Genomic DNA, 6,223 nt, shown 5'->3' on the forward strand with positions numbered 1-6,223 from the left:
TCAGTGGGAACACGTTTAGTTTGGGATAATTAACAGTTCTGGAGACGGAGGTGGTGGCCGCAGTGTCAATATACTCATTGTCACTGAACAGTGCGCAAAAAGGGCTAAAATTGTAAACTGTGTTACATACGTTTTAACTGGGGGGGCTTCTGGGTGGCTCAGTCGATGGTTGAGCATCGACTCTTGATTTTGGCTCAGATCACGATCTCGCGGCGTGTGGGATCGAGCCCCAGGTCGGCCTCTGTGCTGAGCATGACACCTGCTTAAGATTCTCTCTCCCTCTGCTTCTCTCCCCCACTCACGTGCATTCATGCTCTAAAAAAAAAAAAAGAAAAAAGAAAAAATTGTGCCAAGGACTAGAACATTTTCCCAAAGATACACAGACAATCAACAAGCACATGAAGAAGCTGGACGTAATGATCCTGACGGAAATGCAAACATTTCACGCCCGCTAGCATGGCTCTCACGTAGAAAATGGGAACATCAAATGCCGGCAAGTTTGTGTGGAGACACAGGAACCCTGGTGCGGTGCTGGTGGGGACGGGACAAGGTGCAGCTGCCATGGAAAAGCGGAAGAAGCGGCAGCTTCTCCGGTGAGTACAGCATCACCCTGCATCCCAGCAATGCCGCTCCTGGGTCTGTGCCTGAGCAAAATGAAAGCAGGTGCCCGCACAGAAACTTGTAGAGGTACGTCGCCAGCACGTGCTCCTACGAGCGAGAGGTGGAAATGACTCCAATGCCCAACAACAGAGGAGGACAGGCCTGCGTGGCCGGCACACAACGGATGTCCTGCAGCCATACAGAGGACTGAGGTTCTGACGAAGGCTGCAGCCTGGTAAAACGCTCAGACAACATGCGAAGTTTGAGGAGCGAGACAAAAGGTCCCCTATGATGCGGTTCATAGGACAACAGGCAGACCAGAGGCATAAAACAGATTAGTGGCTCCCAAGAGACGTGGAGAAGGAGGAGATGGGAGGGAGTCCTTCGTGCGTGCAAGGTATTGTGGGTAAAGAAGGTAGAGACAGATGGCTGGCGGCCGCCTGGTGCTGTGAGGACATTGTGCCCACTCGTCCGCCTTGTCGCGGCCACCTGTGCGCCATGGGGATTTTGCCTAACAATAAAGACAACGTGAGGACACATGACATCACTAACAAGTTCTGCCAAACGCAGAAGAAAAAAGCCTTAGGGAGGCTGGAGGAGAGCCCCTCCCAGTGGGAAGGCAGGGCACCCGCCCGGGGCCACCCCGCGATCTTGCCCTGGGCCATTGATCCTGTCCACCCACAGCCTCCCTCTGGGTCTTTGCAGCAGTGCCTACGACCTCCCCAAGCCAGAAACGGGGGTCTAGTGGTCAGAAGGGCACACAGCTGATACTTTCGCAACCACCAACACACACAAGCCGCCTCGAGGGCTGGGTGCACCGTGTGCCCAGTGAACCATGTCCCCTCACCCACGCCGAAGCCCTGCCCCCGGCACCTGTGAACCTCTGCAGTTGGAGCCAATTTAAGATGAGGCCGTCAGGGGGGCCCTGACCCAGCGGCAGGCATCACGGTGAGAGGAGGGACAGACGCGCACAGGGGAGATAGTCGCGCGACAAGAGGCGGAGGCTGGCGGGACCCACCTCCCAGCCACGGATGGCCGGCACCACCAGCAGCTAGAGAGGGGCCTGGGGCAGCCTGCCCCGCTGCCGCCCAGACTTGGACCCACCGCCTCCCAAACCGCGAAAGGATAACCAGGCTGGTTGCACAGCCACGGGAAGCACACACTGTAAGATGCCCGAAAAAAACCCAGTCGAGAGAGGAAGTCAGCGGGTGCTGCAGCCAGGGGTGGAAACGGTGGGAAGGGGGGTGCGTAGCGGGGCGCCCGTGTGCGGACTGTGGCGGTGGCATCTGTCAAAACTCACAAAACCATGCACGCCCTCAAGTGGGTGCGGGCCAATCTTTACACGATTTAAAAAGCTAAGATGATCCCTCTGCGCCACGAGTTACGGCTGGCGAGCAGGCGTGTGTCAGTGGCAGCACCAGCCTGAGCTGCTCACGGCGGGGTGTCCTCCGGGCCCTCCTCTCCCTGGAGACCCTGCGCAAGAACAAAGAGCAGCGTTTACAACAGGCATAAACTGGGAAACATGAGAGAGAAAGCAGGGGTCATCAAGGTCACACACGGTGATCCCAGTTCTGAAACGTCCACGGGACAAAGAGGCGGCCTGCGCTCGCCAGGGGCTGGGGAGGGAGCAGTGGGGACTGCCCGAGGGCACAAGGCCTCTATTCTGGGGAGACGGGATGTTCTGGAATGGAGGTAGAGGTGATGACGGCCACAGGACAGTGGGAGTGCACTTAGAGCTGTGAATTGTATTCTAAAATGGTCAATTTTGTGTGTACTTTACCAGAAAAAAAAAGTTTCACCTGGAAGAAGGTGGGGGGAAACACGATTGACAGTGAGCTGGAGGCCTGCACGGATCTGACCCTGTGGACGAGTCCGAGCGGTGCTGGGGCTGGAGCGCGTGCTGCCACCTTGGGTGGCTCCCTCCGTGTCCCATCAGGGGTGGAAGGCATGGGCACCCCACCCTTGTTTCCAGGGTTTAGACGCCTTGCTGTCCACCCCTCGGCCCAGGGGGAGCTTCCTCCCTTGGTTTCCTCTGCGAGGTGGGCGCCCCAAACACCAGGCACACCGAGACTGAGGCCGTCGCGAAAGAGTGACCTCCAGGGGCTCTGTGTCTCAGTCCCTTCGCGGCCACGGCTGCGGCAACTTGTGGCAGAGTTTGAGCAGGGCTCTGGAGCCTTGTTCTGTGGACACCAAGGACGGTGCTATATTCAAACACTAACATGGCTGAAATCTCACTGGAGCTTTCCCTGCATGCCACCACCCCCCAGAGCAGACTGCGGGGCTGTCTGATGTCCTCTCGAATCACGGTGTCCACCGTTTTGTGGGGTGTGATGAAGTGGTCTCCGTGAGGCGATAGCGCTTCCGGCTGTCTCCGGCCAAAGGTGCCTGCGTCTCTGAGGGCCACTTGCAGAGAACTTTGAATAGTGTCTCTGGGACACGTGCACTGACTTTCAAAAGACGGCATGATGTTCAAAGGGGAAACAGTTATTTTAACATGGAGTAAAAGCAGACAATTCTAAGAATTAGACAAGTAACTCATTTCTGGTCTTAATTTTGAGAACAGAAGTCTTGTACTTTCTTCTATTCAAATAAATGAGTTAGTCTCACTGGCACCTCGTTTCTGCTTACAGGATAAGATGGCCTAGACCATCTAATGGTAGCGAGCTCCCAGAACAGAGCAGTCTTCTGGGTGTATCCCAGCCACTGAAAGAACAGGCCATCGTCAGCATCAAAGCTGACAGCTGGACACACTGGCCCCTCTTGGAGGTATCTGGACAGGTAGGAAATGCTGTGATTCTCTGCAGCCACTTGTCTGCTTTGAAGGTCACCAAGACACCATCTGCCATGGTATCTGGACAGACTCTGGACTGTCATTATCTCCATCTGCCCTCGAGAGGCTCTGAGATAATCCGTCCTCATTGGCTCACACACCCCAGAGGACTGAAACTCACCACCACGAAGACCTCACACGGACGCCGGGCACTTCCGCGGCTGGCCAGGATCGACTCGTGAATATGGCGTGGCAGGTGTCTGGCAGGCTCTTGGACAGAGCTTTAAAATCATCCCACCTCAAGGCTACCACCCCCGCCCCTTAGGACCGCTTTCGCTTTGGTTAGAATCCGGTGTATGTTTAGGTTTCGGTGGCTGTTGCGTAAAGCAAACGGTTTTAAAATTAATGCCCAAACCACAAAATTACTAACCTGAAATCCACAATCCCAAAACGTGGCAAGGACGGTGCGAGAAAATTAAGTTCCAGCCAAGTACCTCCTACACAGACAACTAATCTTCAAATACAAACAAGCTGAATTCAGCAGTAACTACACAGTAACTGAGTAACAGTCACGTGCGGTTTATCTCAGGATCATGATCTTGAACATTCAGAGATCAATGAGATTCACGTTGATCACTGGAACAGATGCAGAAAACCACTTGATAAAACTGCACACCCACCCGAGGTGAGCGCCTCAGGGCTCCCTGCTCTCCTGGGCCCTGCCACCTGCCACCTGCCCCCGGGGGCACTGAGCCTGCCGTACGGTTTCTGCATGATTAAGTGCTTAAAACAAAAAAAGGATCTGTGTTCCTCAGAGAAACCTAACAATACGTAGTATCTACAGGGTACCAGTAGCAATGCCTCAGACACAACCAAAAAGTGCTAGACACACATAAGACATGTCAATGTGACTCCTACTCAGGATTTAAAAAAAAAAAAAAAAAAAGCGGACGTTAGAATCACCAAAGATGTCAACATATGCACAATAAGTATGCACAAGGATGTAAAAAAATGCTCAAGGGGCGCCGGGGTGGCTCAGTTGGTTAAGCGTCTGACTCCTGGTTTCGGCTCAGTTCAACTCATGGTTTCTTGTGCTTCGTGAGATCGAGCCCCATCTCTGGGCTGACAGTGAGGGGCCTGCTTGGGAGTCCCTGTCTCCCTCTCTTTCTGCGCCTCCCCCGTTTGCTCTCTGTCAAAATAAATAAACTTTTAAAAAAATGCTCAGATGAGCAAACAAAGGTTTCCTATGAATCAGAAACTAATTTGAGAACTGACAAATACATCTGAAATGAAAAAGACACGGTGACAGGCTTGAAAGCGGGATGGGCAGTGATAGTGTCAATGATAAGTAAGAATTAATTTGAGGAAATAATGGCTGAAATTTTCACCAATTTGATGAAAGCCATAAATTTACAGTCAGAAAGTTCAACAGGCCCCATGCATGATAAATAGAAAAACCATAGTGTAGAAACATCAGTTTTCCAAGTTGTAATTTTGTAAAGAATTATTTTAAAACCAAACAGAACACAGGAAGGACCCAAGAAAAACTCAGAGCTGCTTCCCACACAAGCTGCATAGCTTAACATCATCTGCAGATAAGCAAATATGAACGACTGCGCATTCATGGTACCACTTGAGAGATACGAGCACGTTGGGGTCGGGGAGAAAATGCTGATTAAATCCTGACAGGACACGTTCTGTCCCTTAGCCATTGAGAATCATTTTTGTATCTTTGTAATTCCACAAAAATATTTTTATTTTAAGCTATTATTCCGGATACTTTAAAGCCCACTTGGAAGAAAAAAAGCTTAAGATCAGCAGAGCCACATAACCAGACACTGTTCTCCATAAAGTAGTATTCTAAGTCAGCGGATAAACAGATCAATTGATAAATGGCATTAAATAGGGCAACTGCATCATTTTTCTTCCGAACCAGAACACTTTGAAGAGTGCTAAAAGGCTAAGCCAAATGAGGTACCAGGACAGTGGTGTCAGCCAGGACCAGGGTCGCCCTGTGGGTGTGAGCAACACCTAAGTGTCTGCGGTGCAGGAAGACCAGACCCTCACCTCATTACAAGCTTTGACGTCACTTTCAGTGAGTGTGAACTGTGAAAACAAAATCCGTGAAAGCGCCCAATGAAAAGCGCTTTGTTTTAATCACGAGCCAATACCAGAAACCATAAAGCAAAAAGAGAGACATACGTAAACATTCAAGATGTGGAGACAGCTAATAAGCAAAAACCCTCGAACTGAACACCAAGTAGGAAAAGTGACAAGGGGTAGTTACTGAAAAAGTCCTTACAAACAAAAAAGACAAAATACACCAGTGGAGAAACAGGCAAAGACACAAATAAGCAATTACCAAAATACTCTCAGGTGGCCAGCAAGGTGTCCAGAATGTTCAGCCTGCCCGGAGACCGGAGACCTCTCTTCTCCACCGAAGATGAACAGGTGGTGCCCGGAGCCCAGTCCTGGTGAACGTGAGGAGGCCAGTGCCGGGCACAGCCAGCGACAAAAGCGCAGCAGGGACAGTGGCAAATGTAGGTGGACAAGTGTGCAAACGTGTGCACGAGGATGTGTTTCCAGAACATTTATAATCACAAACAAGGCCGATAAGCCAAAGTCTTCAGGCAAGCGAAGGACAGTCGTTTTGATGCTGACAACTATGAACTTCACCATAGAAGGTGGGCACTTTCCAAGAGCGGCCTCTGCAGCTGGCACCCCGGGGCACTCCCGCTTCAGCTTCAGGCTCCCCCGTTCTCTCCTGTTTTACCATTGGTTTGATCGTAAGCATTTTCTGATCCATTTTGAGGACCAAAATTTTGTTGGTCCCAAGGTCCCAAAGTTTGTCAT

Source organism: Acinonyx jubatus, chromosome E1, assembly GCF_027475565.1.
Source record: "Acinonyx jubatus isolate Ajub_Pintada_27869175 chromosome E1, VMU_Ajub_asm_v1.0, whole genome shotgun sequence".
Lineage (NCBI taxonomy): Eukaryota > Metazoa > Chordata > Mammalia > Carnivora > Felidae > Acinonyx > Acinonyx jubatus.